General features: G+C 41.9%; 1 protein-coding gene across 1 annotated transcript in view; it reads right to left on the bottom strand.

Moving 5' to 3' along the window:
- The window catches only part of sipa1l3 (signal-induced proliferation-associated 1 like 3), a 91,098-nt gene that overhangs the window by 36,698 nt on the left and 32,592 nt on the right, over nt 1-21,808 (bottom strand). The window lies entirely within an intron of this gene.

Raw genomic sequence — 21,808 nt, forward strand, 5'->3', positions numbered from 1 at the left:
ACACAGCCTTAAAGTGATATACTACAGCCTTTGTGTAAAGGTAGCCTACTGTGTGCGGCCATTATCACACTGTCAAGGACACATAGCACCTTCCCAATCTTAAGCGAACGCAAACACTCGCACTAAAACACACACATTTGGAGCAAACTAATAAAAGCACACATTCACATTCACAGAGGACGCTTACACCAGATTATATCAAGTTGAATGCAAACTAGTAGTAGCATGTGACAGGTATTAAGAATCAAATTATTAAGAATAGGGTTTACTAAATATTTTGCATACAGAAGATTTCCCACGTCCAGTTACCCCTGAAGCTATAAATACAATGTATTTTACTTTGCAGAAAACACACTGTTCATAGAATAAAGTACTCCGAGTGTCATTTGAAAGAGCTTCTGCTTTCTTTGCAAGGTATTATACTTGTTTTCTACCAACAAAAGTTTAAGTGAATCTGAGAAACTAAGGTGTAGCCTAACAAACTGGCTGCATCACACTACGTCACATCAACTGTGACTGGACGTGACATTCAGACAGCAGTAGTAGTGTGGAAGCAGCTTTTCTGTAGAGTTGACTCGTCAGACGCAAACAGTATGTGGGCTTTCATAGAAAACAATAAGAAAGGGTGTTTTGGCATTGACGGGGTTCCACAGAGGACAGCGGACACCTGACTCACGAGTTACAGCCACAAACAACTTTGGCAAAGTGGCCAGAAGCTTAACCACAGCAGGAGTGAGGGGACTCACACAAACATAGCTGGTAAACCACACACCAACACACACACACAAAAGTAAGTTTGCGAGGATCAGAGAGCTGGTATCTGCTGCATTGCCATTCCTGAAGTACCTGCATCTGAAAACAAAATCTAGAGCAGTTTTTTCAACCACTTTGTTGTATCAGCAAAACATGTATGTGAAAGGTGTCAGATCTGTAAAGGCATCAACAGCTTGTAAAGTCCATTGGGTCTTTTGACTGCCTGAAATCGCAGTAAAGGTCTCAAAACACACCGTAGAACAAGTTCAACAGGGGAATCATGAACACCAGGATGAAGACAAATGACCTCTGTACATCTAAACATCACTGAACCTTGACGTGAAGCAGTGGAGTGGAGAGAGCGGAGCTTAATTCAGAGCAGACGTCCTGGTAAAGTCTTGAGGCTCCGCTGTATATTTACGCGTCGAGTCTGTGACTCCTGCCAGACAGAATAACTGTCACACAGCCAGCGCACAGTTGGCTTACTCCTTGTGTGTGTTGTGTACATACATCATGTTTTCAGTACAGTAGGACTATGAGATCAGCATAAATGATTCTACACATAAATAAACTCTACTAATAAGGATGTTTCAGTGACATCTTTCCATATTACAGTAGAAGTGCAACCACCACTGATGGGGATCAAAAGAGAGTCCGTATCTGAACCTTCACCATCACTGATGTTATGTTTTGATTAAAAGGAGATTGCTGTCACAAATGTGATGCATTCATATTTCAAAAACATTTGCTGTGTCAGTACTCCTCCAGAGTTCAGCCTACAAGTTTTTACTCATACTGCGTGTTGGAAAAAGCGTCACAGACGTTGCTTCATTTTGATGTTTTCAGTTCTGGGAATCAGATTAATGCATGTTATGATATCCATTCGTTCATCCATTATCTGTAACCGTTTATCCTTTGCAGGGTGGCGGGAGGCTGTAGCCGATCCCAGCTGACATTGGGCGAGAGGCGGGGTTTACCCTGAACAGGCTGCCAGTCATTCAAAGGGCTGCATGCTATGATCGGCACATAACAGTGTTTTACTGTTGATCAAATCCTTTTTTATTCTAATTAGTACCATTAGCTTATCAGTGTATTTCTAGATAACATATGTAAATATTAACAAAAATAAATCAGATTAATTGATTTGCTGATTTTCTTTGTTTAATAATTTTGTAAACTAAATATTTGTTGGTTTTGGACAAAACAAGCCATTTTAAGATGTTGCCTTGGATGTTTATTTCTTTTGCTAACCAATAATGAAAATATTGGTTAGTTGCTGTCCTACTTTAATTATCCACTTCTAAAAGAACACACATAGCAATTACCAAAAATAATATCATCAATAATATTATTCTGTTCAAGCTTGCAGACCTGAAAGAAGAATTATGCAGCCTAATGTGACGTACACAAAATGTATAAATGGCTACTTTCTGAATATGACAGTTTGACACAGTTTGATATAAAGCAGCAATCACTTCAGTGTTCTCTGAATATTGTATCTATATTTGCATATATTCTTTACATATTATGCAGTAGTCTGGAGTGTATAATGAGAACACATGCTGCAGGAGAGGGAGGGAACCCCCTGCAGAGAGGGGTCGGCAGCCCCATTCACACTCCAACACTGGGAGGTGGGGACTGCCACACTTTCATCCCTTTCACATCCCCGTTCCCTTGCACGCCCCTCCGTCTTCCCCCATGATTTTCGCCACCTCATCTTATTCGAATTGAAATGGAGCAATGGGTGTGTTAAGAAGAAAAAAAAGAATCTTGCTTTGCTTCCAGACACGCGGCTCTGTCCCGCTTCCCGCTGTGAAGGTCTTCATTTAGATGAAATAAGGATGGAGTGGGAGTGTCGCATGAGGGAAAACCTGAATGAAACCAGGCAGTGCGCTCTGTGAACGCTAGAAATAAAGCAGAGAGTAACTCCGATGGATCAGCAGCTGATCAATGAGCGAGATTTATGATGATTTAAGATCTGTCTATTCTAATATTCCAGTATGAATTTGCAAAGTAAGCATGCACCGTTTGCATTATCTGATACACATCAAGTCAACAAACACCATGTTTACTGCCGTCCATCAAATAGGCTGCAATCATCTACTCAGAAAGAATTTTAGAAATTATGTTTAACTCGCTCAACATACTTTGGTATTTGTTTATTAATTATTACTTACCCAGAAACTGATGATTGCACCATGTTAACAATATTTACATCTGAGCTTCCTTGACACAAACAAACACAATAAACTCAAAATCAGACATTTCTCAATTTTTAAAAAGGACAGAGAGAAGTCCACTGGCTGTGTGCTTTAACTCTGGGCAACATAAGAGGAAAATACAGTGATGAAGTCATATGCAATACGCTTTTCACCAAAAACCACTTGGAAATTCTGCTGTAGCTGTTTAATCGCTATGCTGGTGCTGGTTGCCATAGGAACGGGAAGGTGCACCAGCAAAAAGAAACATGATGTAGGCGGCGGGCCGCAGGCAATCAGGGCTCACAACCTGAAGAGCGGAGCAGTAAATACCAAGACGATGTAATCCAGATAACCACCATCAGTTGTTCACTTTGCAGTCTGATGTGTGTCACTGCAGCAGACTACACCAAGACCCTGCCACCCACACACCCACACACCCACACACCCACAACTTTGCTCATTCAAGGTGCTGCAGTGGAGCTTTTTTTACTCTTTAATTTTCTTAAAACCCAACCGTCCTCAGATTTGTTCTCTCTCCCTCAGTCAGTCTGTGTCCCCTCACTGTCTCTACTCGCGACCACGTACCATGCGAGCATCAAAGCATGTCAGCTCTAAACTCAAAAAGCTCAGGGCTGGAAAAGTGCACTCATCAGCAGGCTTCCAGCATCTGTTACTTGTTTTTGTTTCCATAGCATAATCCAGTCTAGCAAATTCCTTGCATTTTCTATAGGGCTGCCTTAGACACTATCTATGGCGAGCCACATGCCAAGCCGAGCTCCAGTGCCAGCTACAGGGACAGGCTTTTCAATTACATCTGCAAGCTCGACCTGGTGACAGTAAGTAAGGAGGATTAGCAGAGGAGTTTAAAAGGGTAAACTTTAGTTACTTTATGGCAGGAAGTTACAGGTTAGGCAACCACAAAACGCCCCTCTATGTCCTAAGACAGTTCCTGTACATGGGAATGACTTCCTAGAGAGTCCAGGCCTGCATCATTGGTACATATCACATCTGAAAGGGGGAATTCGTCACCAGACAGCGGTTTTCCTAACACACAACCATTCTCCTGGCTCATCAAGGCATATCACCTGGCGTCAGGTGGCTGTTGATTACATCTAGATTTTGTCAGCTAGCTACCTGTTGCGGCTGCAGGATGCCCGGCTTGGTTTTATCTGACTGTCTTACAAACTGCTGCATTCCTGAGCAGTGACGTTCAGGTCAGACACAAGAGCAGTCGACCCCTTTCTGTTGAAATGAACACACCACTAATCTTTGATCCAAACTCGGGCCAGAGGGCACATTCCTGACTAGACTTACATGGCTGTAAAGGAGGGACGACATGTAGGAAAATAAATTGCAACTCAGCACTTAAACACAGAGTTATCATACCTTATCTCAAATGTTGAAATTTGTTTTTAATTAATACCCATCTTTGCATGGTCTAAAAGCACCTAGCAACATCTTAGACTAATAACAGAACAGAAATAATCATACAAATAATACAGACACCTGGCTGGCTGTTCAAAATGCAAAAACATATGGAAGAGAGACAATATGGACGCTACAAGCCCTCAGTTCTGATCTCGGCCGTGGCCTCTATCCTCATTGTGTGCGGTGAGACTGTGTGTGTGTGTGTGTGGTGTGTGAACGACGGGTCCTCGGGGTGACTTACGCAGTCACAGCTGTTGCAGCTCCCAGAGACTTCTCAGGGTGAAACAGCGGGCTACTGCTGCTCCACACTGATTAACCTGAGGGCCGTGCACACGGAGCATCGAGGAAAAAATGTGCACGCATGCACATCTACACAGAGACTGAAGCAGGGCTACTTGTTCATTCTTTAAATAATTTTGTAGTATTCATATTCTATGGCAATAGATAATGGTTTTGGGATTTATTTTTGTGGGGTTTGTACTCCGGTATGGTATGTTTGAATCGGGTTGACCACTCTTAGTCTATTAATGGTCGTTTTTTACTTTAGTCGATCATTTTTTAATGCTTCTTTCATGCTGACTTATGAGCGCATCTCTGGTAAACACAATATTTTAATTGATGCTTTTGGATGACCTCTTTATGGAGAAACTTCAGTTTTACAGATCTGTCGATTACCGGAAAATCTACTACCTCGATTAAATCGACATTAAATTGTTATTTGACTAAGAATTTCTAAACAATAAACAATTTTTTAAAATATGTTGGTATTCTATGAACTTTGTTTGTTTTAGCCAATACACGCATACTATTACTTCTAATGAGACTACAACAATAAATGTTGACACTAAGGCAGCTGCATCTATTAGTTAAATATTACTGATGTAAAATATACAACTTATAAAGCTAAATAAAGTGTATTGAATGCTTGCATTGACACGTTTCAGCTCTTGTTCTACTAGCAACACTAATTACTAAACAACTATATGATTACCGCTGACCTTCACTGTACTTTTGGAAAACGGCACAAACAAATGTCTCGCAGACAAAACTATGTAAAAAAAGATTGTGCTTTGTCAAGCGACAGCTGGGCAAGCACACGCCTGCCGGTGCACTGTATCAGTGACACATGCTTTTATAATTGGGAATAATGTTGGATTCATGTTTGTTCACCTGTCAAGAAGCTGACAGCCCTGAAGGCAGCCCATGGGAGCAGTACAACTACAGTAAATACATCTGTCATATTCAATTTGTCTAGCACAATAATGATTAGCTGGTGTTTTGCCTTCATACTCAACAAGTGCAGCTTTGCAGAGCAGGAGCAGTCAGAAACTGTGTGGTGTGGCAGCAACAACAGATTAGCACTTTGTTCTCCTGTTTCCAAAGACTCTCACCACTAATATATTAAAAACAAACCAGAAATATCTACCGTTTACAAAGCTGTACGCTGTGATTTGATTCCACTTTGAGATCAGAGGCTACAATACTTCCCAAAAAAACAAAATCAGCCCGCTGATTGTGATTAAAGGGTTGGCAATCATTGGTCTATCAGCACAATCTCACACAAAATACACAGACGAGTGATCAGAGCAGCAGAGGCTCTGCTCAGGAGGATACACTCATTTTAGTGCCTACAGGTAACACATCATGGTTTCTTGATCAAGAAGCTGACACACTGGACTGGCAGACATGTTTGCAGCTGTTGGGTTTTGCACACTACTTTGTCAATATTTTCCCTGACGAAAGGTTTCACACAGTTGTGTTTCTTTGAGTTTAGAGCTTATATTGTGTTAGTTAGTTAGCTAGCATTAGACATGAGGGAGGTATTCATCTTCTAAATAAACTCTTGGCAAGAAAGCAAATAGGCACATTTCCCAAAATGTCAAAATGTTCCTGCACTGACAAATCAGATGATTTGTAGTCATAGAAATTTGCTAATTTATGCTTTATTTTATACAGGCAACGTTCTTTTACAGCTGCAATGTGTACCACAGAAAGATGATTTTAAAAATAATAATAGATAATCAGGAGAGAAACGACCTGGTTGTGGCAGAATGAAGCATTAACTCCAATCAAATTGCAGTCAGAATTCGAGCAGACTGAGGGACCAGCCTTGCGCCCCAGACTCACGAGGATAAGAGTGCAGACATTTAACGACTTTTAATTATACTCCAAATACGAGTAATTATTCCAGCTCTGGGTGAACCTCCCTAGTGGATATACCCCCCGCTCGTATCCCATTCAGATTACTTCCCTCTTCTCCATCCACACCCGCTCCGACTTAGCATTCTGCACGGATGACAGGCTTAGGCCCGTAAGTGAGCCAAGACACACACCAAGCCTGGCTAATTACACTGCTTAGATGGGTAGTAATGCACAGAGTTAGCAGCAGGAAGTACACTTCCAGAGAATGAGTGCTACTAATGTTGTCGCGCAAAGGAGCGGTGCCCCGCCTGATATCTGCTGCTGATAGCGATGTCATAGCCCGGTTTACGCAGGCAGATCTGAGATCAGCGTGAGGCTTGTCACAATGCTGGAAGTCAGAGGATGAGGAGAGATATGAACCCGCCATATGTTTCATGGTTTCTCCTGCCTGTTAGACAGAATGCCAGCCTATTTATATATTATATGAGAGTTCGAAGCAATAAAAAGATGTTCAGGCAACGACCAAAGGCTTGAAAATCTACAATTATCTAAATAGATTTATATTATATATATATTATATATTTATTTATGTGTTGTCTCAAGGCAGCCCAAAACATGTTTTTTTTTTATACCCTTCAAGGAAAAACTCCCCAGACATCAACATCAAGCAGTTTTACTGTAAATGCTTGAATGTTAAGCAAACGATGCCAGAGTACAGAGAGCGAGCTCATGACCATTATGGGCTCCTGACGTTTGAAGACAGATGAGGATGAGATACATATGACTGGCCAGATGGCGACAAGGCAGACGAGCAGAGCACGACACCGAGATAATACACAATAACACAATACAGTGCCTGAGGCAAGGGGACCGGCCACATACAGCATTCGTGCCACCATGCGCTTACTGAAAGGAGACGGACACCAGAGAGAGGGCGGATATCAGGTTTGCTGACATCTTAATAGACTCAATGCCTAGACAATGATAAATGTGATGTCTCTTACATTTGTCTTTCTTAATATTTTATTATGGGGCCGATGACATTCAAAGGACTGGGTCTTAGGTCCCTAAGAAACAAGATTCTCTTAACATGCAGATTTGAAAAGCCAAAAAAGCGGTATATCCCCCTTTCTTACAGCATAGGTTGTCTAGCACCAACACAAATGCGATCAATAAACTATAAATGATAGTAGATACAAAGAGATGCCCAATTTACTAGGCAGACAAAAATAAAACCCCAGCTTGAGAGTATTAACATTAAAGCGTGCCCGCACCTTTCAAAGGAAGTGCCAGCTTAGAGTTAAGTTGTCCTGGGATCATGACGGTGAAGTTCAGTTTGTCCCAGATGTTTCATGTGCGTGACTAGAGGGCGAGCAGTAGTTATCACAAAGTTAATGAATTTTTTTTTGAAGCTGACCAGTGCGTTACGGACTGCACATGCCGTTGCTCAGTTTCCCTGATGCTGCATTGCAGAGGAAACATGCCTTGTCCCTTTCTACACATAACAGATTTGGTAATAACACATTTTATGTTGTGGCTGCGCAATATGAGCCAAATAATCATCCAGACATCACACGCAAAACACCCGCTATAGAGAACAGTGTTTTCTTTTCTACGGCAAAGAAAATGTCCCCTCATAGCAAGAAAATGCAAAGTCATCTTACTAAAAATATATAACAGAAAAAATGGCTTAGCTACAAACGATTGACTATGCACAACCTTTACGTTGCAATACTACTGCCAGCGGATAGCGAGCAAGTGTCCTGTCAGAATGCGCAAGGACCACTCCTCAACAACTCAATCTCGACGGAAAGGAAAAACAGAAAACAACATGACAACTAGAACATATAGCCCTGCTGGAAGCGAAATTTAAACAGTGGAGCCTCTGACTATGGTCTATATTGACAAGCTTGTGAGTGTGTTTGTTTATTTCTGGAAGGAGACATCCTCTTCCTATCAAAGACTCGCGAGCTTCACTAAGCATTACAGCTCTCTCCCGACGCCCCCTGCTCTCCTCTCCTACTCACTATCCTTCCCCAGTACTCTCCCAACCCCTGACATGTCATGGCTCCACTGCATTTCCTACTACATTGATTTGCCTGAATCCCGGCCTAGATGTGGTTTTTTTTTTTTTTTCCTCGCTATCGTAATTACCATCGTCGTCTGTCAGAAAGCTGCACGTTGTCCCCACGACACTGACACAGCTCGAGAGGAGGAGGAAGACCACACCCACCACACATTCACAATTCAAGTAACAGTCTAAGGTTGTGCACGCAGTTGGAAGCCGATCACGAATCACAGCCCACATCACCATTCATCCTTATCACTGCGTTTGCTGACCAGGAGATGGAGCAGATGAAGTGGTGGTTGAGAAAACCGAGGAGCGGTGCGAGGTGTTGAAATAAGTATGCAAATGTATCATTTATGTACTGTTTTTTACAGCCGCCCTGCTCATGAAATGTTTCAATATACTCTGCGTTGCCAGTTCCTAATCTTTAAAAATTATGTAGTAATTTCATCTCAGCCAGAAGGCATTCTCTTTTGCGCTATATACAAGGCAGAGTCATGGGTGCGTCAGACGTCGCGTAGTAGCTGTACTTCAACAAGGTAAGACAGGCTGGTTCAGTGCAGACCTGGAGAGGTACTCGGTTGCAAGCGATGAGACTTTCGTGACTAACCTCAGCCAATTGACTGCTTTTAAGTTTCTGACCCCCCAGGACATCATTAGCAGAACCACGATATAAATATGGCAAAATCTTCACGTTGGACTGACGCCGTTCTCAGAGGCGGGCCCGTCGTGTCCTCCATGGCCTGATGTTCTTAACTGATGTTAGAAAGGAGGTTGATTGTGCAAGCTGAGACCTCGGTTCAGTGGAGCCAGCCACACTGAGCAGACATGCGGGACCTCAGGCTATAAAAGCAACCTGACAGATACTACTCGCTCATCATATCCCTTTAGGCTGCGACTGCTATTTTTATTGTTTGTGCTTGGTATCATTATACTTAATTAAAGTTATTGATCGTGTGGCCTATCCCCTCCTTGTCACTCTCCTTTCGAGCCATTGGTTGCCGACAAAGGGGGCGCTCGGTCCGAAATTAGTTGAGTGAGTTTCTAATACTAAGTTGAAGCCTGTTTTGCTATTCAGCCTATTAGCAAAAGTGCTCTAGAGGCTTGCCTAGAGGGCGATGGTAGTAGATGCCTCTAGAGTAACTATGATTTGAAGGCAAGGCCATCCGTCTGCCAAGTGAAGAGCTGTTGGTTGTGATGGAGATCAGTTTTGGCTGTAGCTAGGCAACATTGCGTTGTGCGAGTTTCCTGCATAGTGTTGACTTGTTCTGGTAAATTGTGCAGACAATTCATCCTGGAGACCAACTTGGGGACATTTAGGCTGAGGGTTCTGACAGAGTTGATGGTTTTGGGGTACACATGAGAGAATTGGATTCCTGAGTAAGAATGAAGAACAGTCTCTTGGGAATTCATTCATAAAAAATCTTGATAATGTTGCAGTGAAAGCGGGGTCTAGAGCAGCTTGTCTCGCGGCGCACAACCCTCGACTAGAGGGCGTTTGTAGCGGCGTCGCTGATTTGAAGCAGTGCATTACCTCACACTGGCGTTATTAGCTGCATAAATGCACCCACTGTAAGTAACTCGCATTGAAGCACCTAGAAGGATTTTTGAGATAATACGTTTCTAAGGATAGGTAGTTAGAGGCTACGAGGTGCTCTAATTTATTGCACCCTCAGGGATACATACTGTCTGTTTTGGCCAACGGTGCTAACTTTGTTCAGTCTAGTCTGCCAAGAACGTGTTGGATTAGTTGTACAAAAGATGCAAACTGGTGCATTAGCAGCTGTTGAGCATTAAGAGCTGCTTGCAATGATTGGAGAAAAGAAAAAAACGGTTTATAAAAAGAGACTGAAATCTAACTGCCAGTCTTGAGGGCCCTAGTTTAATGGAAAATGACGTTTGTTTTCGCCCGCGATACCACTACGCCAGTCCAAGTAATGATTGTTTTATGAAGTTATACTATACATGGTATCAATACCAGACACAACCCCTATTTCCATATACCCTCTGACTGAGGTGGCCATGAAGCTACTCAGACTTATTAATTAAGTAAAAGATTTTTTTGGGAGCAATACCACAGGTTTCAAAATATCTACAATGTAATATTGTTACACGTAAAAGTACCTGAATTCAAATGAGTAGTTGTGTAGTGTTGAGTAGAGTAAAGAATATGTGAGTTGCCATCGCCACCCCCTTTCGCTCAGCTATCAACAATGTCACACGCATAATCTAAAAAAAAACATTTGAGAATAAAAGTAGACGGATGGTCTATGCTAACCTTTTTCTAAATATGGTGCCCTTTTTAGGCCCTTCCTAGTGTCGTGCTAAGAAATCCAGATACCCCTATAATGAATATTTCATAAATACCACAGAATTGAAGTCTAACGAGATAAAATAGACATTGTGGCGCTAGCACTTTGTGAACACTAAAGTTAAGGAAAGAAGCACCAGACTGACATTTCGCTTAGAGGTACAAAGTGCCCTTCCTGAAGCCAATAAACAGTTCTGTAAATTCAGATGAAGCAGCTGAATAACAAGGTCTTGACATAACCAGAATTAATCTGCAGCAGGCGTCTACTTGAAATCAGAAAGAATTTAGCTATAGCACACAGGAACATTGCCATTGTGGAGTCCTATTAAGCAGGGATGTGGGTGGCGCAATGTGCACGACAAACTGTTACCGTAGATCTCCTTCCGCAAGCGAAGAAAGAATAAACAGGTGACCTGCTTTATATCTTATCAGTACAAAATTCAGGGAGGAATGTGGCCCTTATCTACACAAAAAGCAGGACAGCTCACCCCTAAACTGCAGAAAATATCCAGGTCATCACGTCAATTAGCCTTTTATCAAAGGTCTCTCTTTTCTTATAGCAACCTCAAACTTCTGCAATTATTAAAGCGATTTAAATTAAAGTATAATCGAAGCATCGAGAATGAGAAATAGACGCATATCTATAAGTATCTAACAGACACACAAACAGAACCAGACACAAAGACCATAGAAAAGGCTATGGCAGACTAAAAACAATAATCTTGCTATGAACACGGATAAGAAGTGAAGCATGCTTACATATAACCGTATTCAAACAAAATACAAGAGCCAAGCTAATCACCAAAGCCATTGGCTGTGGTTTGTAGATACAGTTAACGTTTTCTAGCCAATAAGTCCACACACACACAGACACACCACGGAGAAACAGAGACACACACACAACACACAACCACAACCACACACACACACACACACACACACACCACACACACACACACCTTGTTTTGCCTTCAGCTATGCCAGGTGAAGCAGGTGAGGTTGACTCACGGTTCAGGCTAGGGGAATGCATCAGTCATTTTACTCTAGTCGTTGCAGGAAAAATGACTGAGAAAGGAAAGAGAAAGCTGTTGCTTACGAGGGTATCCGCACATACATCTTCAACCTTCGAGGAAAGGGCTGCCCACGGCTAATCTTTCGGTACAGTTATTAAAGGACATTGTTTAAAGGGGTTACGAATAATTATTAAGATGAAGTGATGTATAATCTGAACCACCATATGTGCCATCATATTATGGTGTGACGTTTTTAACCTTTGTTTGTAAACAAATCTGTCGTGCTGCGCAGTACTAATTAGAGGAGTGTGTATGTTTAATTATGACCAGAACAGACCCTTGTAATCAGTCCACGCAAGTGGTGTAAGCTCATCAACACAGACAGATATATGTTCTGCGAGGGTCTGAACAAAGATTAGCCTGAGGCGGTTGTCTCAGTGACCAGCATCTGTACTGTAAACACGCGTTTGCCACTACACTCACCTGCGTTAGAACACACACACACAACGCCCCCCCCCCCCTCATGTATAGATTAGCTCAAATATTGTGGTAATTAGAACCAGAATCATAACAGCATTCTCTCCCACACTAAAGAGATATAGAAACAAACACATGTGCTATGATCTCCATGAGCCTCTGTTGTGATCCTTTACTCACATACCAGCCATTCATGTTCCAGCTCTTTCTGAGCGATAATGGAAAATACAGAGGAAGAGTGCAGGCAAAGAGCGGTTAAGAAAGGACACTGTGCACTTCGATTAGAGGCTACAGGGCACCTAAGAAGGCGGAAAGCAAAGGAGGCGTGGCATGGGGGCTCTTCAAAATACAAGTGAACATTAAACAAGGGGTGATGGGGGCCAGAGGGTACGGGTGACGATGCGAATCAGCAGACATAATGTCCTTGGCGGGAGCAGACCGGCCCCCATTACTGCTCAGACCAGATACAGTTCCATCAATACTGATCAACAGCTCGTCCACTTACCCTGCACGGCCAAGCATAATATACACTTTATGCTTTAGGCTGCAGGAGAGGGCAGGGGAAGTGGATGGAGGTCCCGAGGTCAATGCATCGCCCCCCCCCCCCCCCCCCCCCCCCCCCCCCCCCCCCCCCCCCCCCCCCCCCCCCCCCCCCCCCCCCCCCCCCCCTGTGAGTCTTCTATATAGCAAAGCATCTAGTCTTAAGTCAGATGCAGCGTACAGCATCAAGGATTAAGGACTCAGGCTCACTCACAGAGCCTGAGAAATGAAAGATATATTAAACTCTGGAAGCGTAAGTGAAAACTTCACAACCACTTTGACACACAGCCCTATAAAGTGATATACTACAGCCCTTTGTGTAAAGGTAATATTAGCCTACTGTGTGACGGCCATTATCACAAATGTCAAGGACCACATAGCACGCTACTACAAATCTTAGCGAACGCAAACATCGACACTAAAACACACACATTGCGCAGCAAACTAAATAAAAAGCAACTTCACATTCCACAGGATGGACGCATTACACAGATTATATCAAGGTGAATGCAAACTAGTAGTGAGACATGTGACAGGTTATTATAGAATCAAATATTAAGAATCAGGGATTACTAAAATTATTGCATACAGAAGATTTCCCACGATTCCAGTACCACCTGAAGCTATAAATACAGATGTATTTTACTTGCAGAAAACACACGTTTCATAGAATAAAGTACTCAGCAGTGGCATTTGAAAGAGCTTCTGCCTTTCTTGCAAGTGCCTATTATACTTGTTTTCTACAACATAAAGTTTATAGTGAATCTGCAGAAACTACAGGGGTCAGCCTAACAAAACTGGAACTGCCCATCACACTACGTCACAATCAACATGTGACTAGGAACGGAATTCAGACAGCAGTAGTAGTGTGGCACCAGCTTTTCGTGCTAATAGAGTATCCTTTGACTCGTCATGACGCAAACAGTATGTAGGCTTTCATAGAAAAACAATAAGAAAAAGCGGTAGTGCTTGGCATTGCACGGGTTCCACTAGAGGACACGCGGACACCTGACTCACGAGTTACAGCCACAAACACTTGGCGCAAAGTGGCCAGAAGCCCTTAACCACAGCAGGAGTGAGGAAGACTCACCAACATTAGCTGGGCTAAAACACACACACCAACATTTAATTACACACCAACACACACACACAATAGTAAGTTTGCTGAGGATCAGCGCAGCTGGTTTATCTGCTGCATGCCCATTCCTGAGAAATGATACCTGCATCTGGGAAAACAAAATCTAAGCAGCAGTTTTTTCAACCACTGTGTTGTCTCAGCAAACAGGGTAGTGCTGAGAAGTGTCCGGATCTGCTAAATTGGCATACAACAGCTAGTAAAGTCCATGATGGTCTTTGACTGCCCTGAAATAGACACCAGATTATCGTAAAGGTCTCATTAAACAACACCGTAAGAACAAGTTCAACATGGAGGGATCATGAACACCACTGGATTGAAGACAAATGAACCCTCTGTACTACATCTAAACATCACTGAACCGTTGACGTGAAGCAGTGAGAGTGGAGGAGAATGCGAGCTAATTCAGAGCAGCACGTACCTGGTAAAGTCTTGAGGCTGCAGCTCGCCTGCATATATTTAACGCTGTCGAGTCTGAATTGACTCCTAAGCAGACAGAATAACGGTCACACAAGCCCAGCGCCGCACGTTAGGCTTACTCCTTGTGTGTGTTGGGTACATACATGCAGTTTCAGTACAGTTAGACGACTATGCAGATCAGCATAAATGATTCCTACACAGTAAATAAACTCATACTAAATAAGGAATGTTTCAATAAAGACATATTCCATATTACAGTAGAAAGAAGTGCAACCACAACATGATGAGGAGCATCAAAGAGAGTCCGTGATCGAACCTTCACCATCATGATGATTAAGGTTGCGATGATTAAAAGGAGCCAAGCAGATTGACTGTCACAAATTGTGAATTGCATTCATATTTCAAAACATTGCTGTGTATCAGTACTCCTCCAGCGTCAGTCCTACAAGTGTTTACTCATTAACTGGCTGTGTTAGGCAGAAAACTTTCCAAAGCGGTCCACAGAACTGTTGCATTCATTTGCAATGTTTTCAGTTAAGGGATCAGATATTCATAGCATGTTGATGTATATTCCAATTCGTTCATCCATTATCTAGTAACCGTTTATCCTTTAGCAGGAGGTGGCGGGAGCTGTAGCCGATCCCCGCTGCATGCGGCGAGGGACGGGTATTACCCTGCAACAGGCTGCCCAGTCATTCAAAGGCGCCTGCCATTGCCTATGATCGGCACATAACAGTGTTATTACTGTGATCAAACCTTTTTATTATTCTTAATATAGTACCATAGCCTTATCAGCTTATTCTAGATAAAATGTACATAAATATTAACAAAAATAAATCAGATCTAATATGATTTGCTGATTTCTTTGTTTAGATAATTTGTCTATAATAAATATTTGTTGTTGTGGACACAAAAACAAGCCATTTTAAGATGTTGCCGTGATGTTTATTTCTTTTTGACCTAACCAATAATGAAACTATTGACGTATAGTTTGCCTGTCCTACTCTAATTATCCATGCTTTCTAAAAGAACACCACATAGACAATTACCAAAAAAATATGTATCATCAATAATATATATGTCTGTTTCAAGGCGTTGCATGACCTGAAAAGAGCAAGAATTTTGCAGGCCTATTATTGTCGACGTTACACAAAAGGATAAAATGGCTACTTCTGCAATATGACAGTTTGACACAGATTTGAATTATAAAGCCAGCCAATCACTTCAGTGCTTCTCTGAATATTGTAAATCATATGATTTGCAATAGTATTCTTTACATATTATGCAGTAGATCTGGGAGGTATAATCGAGAACGACATGACTAGCAGGAGAGGGAGAAAGGAACCCCCAGCCATGAGAAAGCGGTGTCGAGCAGCCCCCCCCATTCACACTCCAACACTGCAGGTAGAGAGCTGGACCGGGCCGACACGGCCACACTTTCATCCCTTTCCACCATAAACCCCAGTTCCACTGCACGCCCTCCGTCTTCCCCCAGGATTTCGCCCACCTCATCTATCGAATTGAAATAGACGAGCAATGGGCTTTGTGAGTTAAGAAGAAAAAAAAAAAGAATCTTGCTTGCCTTCCGACACGAGTGCATGACTGTCCCGCTTCGCTTGTGAATGGTCTTCTATTAGCATGCAAATAAGGATGAGAGTGGGACAAAGTGTCGCAATGAGGGGAAAACTGAATGATCCAGGCCAGTGACACGCTCTGTGAACGCTTTAGAAAATAAAGCAGAGAGACGAGATGAGTAACTCCGACATAGGATGTATCAGCAAGACTGAGCAATGAGCGAAGATTTACTGATGATTTAAGATCTGTCTATTCTATATTCCCGTTATCGAATTTGCAAAGTAAGTAGCATGCACCGTTTTGCATTATCTGATACACATCAATAGTCATACAAAAGACGATGTTTAACTGCCGTCCCTCAAATTAGGCCGCAATAATTCTTACTCAGAAAGAATTTGAGAAATATAGTTTAACTCGCTCAACATTACTTTTTTTTGGTAATTTGGGTTTTTATTAAGTATTCGCTACTCCAGAAATGTATGATTGCCACCCATGACTTAAAAATATTTAATATCGGGATCTTCCTTGGAACACAAACAAACTACAAATAACTCCAAATCAGACATTCTCAATTTTAAAGGACGCAGATGAGAAGTCCACTGGCTGTTGGTCGGAGTGCCTTACTCTGCGGCCAAACATCAGCAGGAAATACAGCTGATGAAGTATTATGCAATACGCTATGTTCACAAAAACACTAACGGAAATTTCTGATTTAGCTGCTTTATCGCCCTAGTGCTCGTGCGAGATAGCTGGTTAGCCATAGCGAACGAGGAATTGCGGAAGCGCTGCACCAGCACCAAATATAGAAACATGATTTAGTAGGCGGCGCGGCCGCAGGCAATCAGGCTCACAACCTGAGCAGAGCGGAGCAGTAAATACCAAAGAGCGATGTTAATCCCAGTGATAACCACCATCAGTTGTTATACTTGCACAGCGTCTGGTGTGTGTCACTGCGCAGACTACACCAAGACCATGCCACACACACACCCACTCACACCCAACACACCCACACTTTGCTCATTCAAGCCGTGCTTGCCAGTGGGCTTTTATTTACTTTTAATTTTCTTTAAAACCAAACCGATCCTCAAGATTGTTTCTCGCTCACCTCAGTAGTCTGTGTCCCCTCACGTGTATCTCTAATCGCGACCACGTACCGATGCTGAGCATCAAGACATGTCATGCTATAAACTCAAAAAGCCTAAGAAGGACTGCGAGACGAAAAAGACTGCACTCATTCAGCAGGCTTCCATGCATCTGTACTAATCGTTTTTGTTTTCCATAGCATAATCCAGGCTCTAAGCAAATTACCTTGCCATTTTTATAGGGCCATGCCCTTAGACACTAATCTATGGCTGAGCACATGCCAAGCCTGAGCCTAACCAGTGCCAGATACAGGGACAGGACTTTTCAAAGACTCTAGCAAAGCTTCGAACCGCTGGTGACGTAAGAATAAGAGGAGGATAGCAGAAGGAGTCTTTAAAAGGTGTATAAACTTTAGTACTTATATGGACAGGCGTATGACAGGTAGGCTCCAAAAAAGATAAATGTAATCATTTTCAGATTTCACAACAAAAATCTAAGCTGAATATTCGGCTTAAATCCATATTTGGAGTTGGAGTTGAAACTTTCAAAAACAATATTTTCACTGCGGTCCACTCGCACCGGAATTAACAGGGCGGTGTAGCAACAATCTCACAGCACAATAAATTACATGTATATAACCACAATAACAAAAAATCCATTTTATTTTTCTTACAGTGATGAAGTATCATATTGTGTGATATCACAATAATATCTTCATTCTAAACCTCAATAGAAGCTTTGAATGGTAAAATAATAATAATAATAATTTAAATAATGAAACAAATCGGTACAGCCCTACTTATTTCATGTAAGTTTCTGCTAACATCGACACACTTCCCCATTATAAGACAACAAGCCTCTACTCCCACTACTTACTAGAACTAGTGACAGTGTTGGTCTGATGATCGGACTTTGACTTACAGTGTATAATGTCTCCCAAAAGCCTGCAATCGGATACAAAAACATTATATAACCAACATTACTGCTGATGGCAGGTAAAAGAAAATAAGGTCTTTTTACTTTTGAGGAAACTAAATTTCAAAGCTTTAAGACTTTTTAAGACTTGCAGATAACCTGATTTATATAAATCGACATGAAATATGGAAAACATGATAATAGTCTGGGGGGTGGGGGCTAAATGTCCTAAAATGTAATGTGCTGAAACCATTCCTACTGTAGTCAAACTGCTACTCTTCTTTTTACTGAATTTCCTTTTCCAATCCTCGAGTTTGTGTCTAATCTCATTCTCTATTTAGCTCTCCATTCCTGGATTTAAAGCTCCTTTATCTACACAAGTCTCTCCTCAAACCGCCAGTCATTGAAATATCTACACTAAATTTACGCAGAGTGTAAACGCACGTCATCTGCATCTCTACCTTTTATGTGCTCCTTTGGTTTTGCTACTTTGACTTTTTCATGCATCTTTCTGTCATGTATGAAGCCTTCCCCGTCACTCTTTTCTCTCACCTGTTTTTTATCATCACAACATGTGATTCGACCACATATTTCAAAACTTTGTCAGTATGTTCAGATCTTATTCAGATTAATCAGACAATAGCGGTAACATCTTTACTCCTCAAACAAAAGCTTTCAGGAATTAAATTCTATGATTCAACAAAAAGCAGAAAAACAAAAACACCCACACAACGATGTATAATCATCTAGACTCACAACATTAAAATCAAAGCACTTTCACCTATGCTGCGGTTTACTGGCTTTTAAAAACACTTTTCTGAAAAGAAAAGCTAAACAATGACTCTTTCCAGTAACTTAAGAAACATACATTAGAAATTTAATGGGATCTACATTCGTCTCTCTCCGGCTGCCTCAGTTTATGTGAAGTCTACAAATGTCGACTCCTGGGTGGACTATCTCGTTATGAAGTCCAATTTGCATATTGTTGAGCTTTTCATTGTGTCAACGCAGCTCACAGTGGTTTGTGTGTGTTTTATGATACACAACGCCTTTTATGAGTCCTCACTGAATTCATTTTTGGCCTTCCGACTGCATTACTCATTCACGCACACAAAACTCAATTCACAGCAAACAAAATCCCCCTATAGTCATACAGCCACGCAAATGTATCATGTCTTTGTTTTTGGAGAACCACAGGCACTTTCGGGCCAAAGGCTCCCGCTCTGATCATGCTTTTCTGACAGAGTCTTTCCTCATCCGGAAAGGCCGTCCTGTGATCCACTATCAAGCCCAATCCTAGATTACCCGGCCCCAGCTGCAAGAGCTGCAGAATGGCTTCATTATGTGTCTGAGGAGCGAGAGAGAGAGAGAGAGAGAGAGAGAGAGAGAGAGTGGGCTGATCTTTATGATCTTTACCAGGGACTTCTGTCAGCACACAACCCATCAGAGAGAAATATACCTGACTACTTTTAACAGCCAAAGAGCGATAGATATGCACTTTATCTGACAGGTTTAACACCGATAAATGATGTCAAAGAGAGGGGGGTAGCTTTGCAATGTATTTATCATGCAAAGAAGTTCATTCTCGACAGTTGGAGCAGTACGTGTGACAAATATTTCTGAAACTCAAAGTCCAAGCTTCGTCGGAAAGAGGGGAAGAATAAACTGTATACTAGTAAATCACATATTTGCTTCATTGATGAAATGACGAGCAAGTTGTAAAGCCACAGCACTTTAAAGTAGAATTAATGCCTCTTTAAAACTATTAAAGTTGCAGTTTACATCTAGGTCTGTCCAAAATCACTCCATCATTTTATCCTATTAGACATTTGTGTGATATTGTCATAATTAGCGTATGGATTTTTGAGTTATGGCCAAAAACATGTTTTGTGAGGCGAGAGTGATCTTGACCTTTGACCAATAAAATTGACTCAGTTCATCCTCGAGTCCAAGTGGATGTTTGTGCCAAGTCAGAAAGACATTTCCTCAAGAAACATTATGCCTCCAGCCGGGGCTGTCGCCAGCATGGTAGAATAAAATTATTATCAACCACAAGGAAAAGGTTAAAAAATAAATATATAATTCAGAGAGAAACACGTGAGAATGAAGCATTAATCTCCATCAAATGCAGTCAGAATTGAGCAGACTGAGGCAGCCTTGGCCCAGACTTCACAGGATAAAGTGCAGACATTTAACGACTTTTAATTACCCAAATACAGTAATTATTCAGCTCTGGGATGCACCTCCCCTGTTTGGACTCCCCCCGTCTATCCCATTCATGCTTCTCCCTCTTCTCCCTCCACACCCGCTCCGACTTGCTCTGCACGATGCAGGCTTGGCCCGTACGCCACAGACACACACCAAGCCTGGTAATTACACTGGTTAGATGGTAGTAATGACAGAGTTAGCAGAGGAGTACAGCTTCCAGAGGAATGAGTGTACTCTGTGTGGAGGAGGTGCCCGCTGAATCTGCTGCTTGCTGGTATGTCATAGCGGTACGGGCAGATCTGAGATCAGCGTTGAGAGCTTGTCACAAATGTGGAAGCATCAGAGATGAGGAGAGATAGACCCGCCATATGTTTCGGTCTCTGCTGTTGCAGAATGCAGCCTAATTATATATTATATGAGAGTGAAGCAAATAAAAAGATGTTCAGGCAACGACCAAAGGCTTCTGAAAATCTACAATTATCTAAATGATTTTATATATATATATATATATATATATTTATTTATTGTGTCAAGGCAGCCCAAAACATGTTTTTTTTTTTATCCTTCAAGAAAAAACTCCCCAGACATCAAACATCAAGCAGTTACTGTAAATGCTTGAATTAAGCAAACGATGCCAGAGAGCGAGCTAGATTATGGGCTGGTTTGAAGAACAGATGGTGGTACATATGACTGGCAGATGGCAGACAGGAGACGAGCAGAGCACGACACGGTAATACACAATAACACAATACAGTGCTGGCAGGGACGGCACATACAGCATTCGTGCCACCATGGCTTCTGAAGGAGCGGACCAACCAGAAGGGGATATCAGGTCTGAACATCAAATACTCATGTAGACACATGTACATGTGAGGTCTCTTACATTTGTCTTTCTTTAATATTTTTATTATTGGGCCGATACATTCAAAGGACTTGGTCTTGGCTAAGAAAACAAGATTCTCTTAACATGAGATTTGAAAGGTATATCCCCCTTTCTTACAGCATAGTGTTGTTGCAACACAAAGGGATCAATAACTTAAATGTAGTATATAAAAGAGATGCAATTTACTTAGGAAGACAAAAATAAAACCCCAGCTCTGTAAGAGTTTAACATTAAAGACGTGCGCCTTTCAAAGGAAGTGGTAGAGTTAAGTTGTCTGGGATCATGAGTGAAGTTCAGTGTCCCAGATGTTTCATTGTGCTGTAGAGTGGAGAGTAGTTATAAAAAGTTCATGAAGAGTGGTTACAGGATGACTGCCGGTGTCTGTTTCCCTGATGTGATTGCAGAGGAAACCTGCTTTCCTTTCTACAATAACAGATTTGATAAACACATTTGATGTTGTGCTGGCAATATGAGCCAAATAATCATCCAGACATCACACTCAAACCCCGCTATAAGAGAACAGTGTTTTCTTTTTCTACGGCAAAAAAATGTCCCACATAGCAAGAAAAATGCAAAGTCATCTTACCTAAAATATTAACAGTGGTAGCACAAAGATGCATGCACAACTTTACGTGCAATACTAACTGCCAGCGATA

Source organism: Cottoperca gobio, chromosome 13 (genome assembly GCF_900634415.1).
Source record: "Cottoperca gobio chromosome 13, fCotGob3.1, whole genome shotgun sequence".
Classification (NCBI taxonomy): domain Eukaryota; kingdom Metazoa; phylum Chordata; class Actinopteri; order Perciformes; family Bovichtidae; genus Cottoperca; species Cottoperca gobio.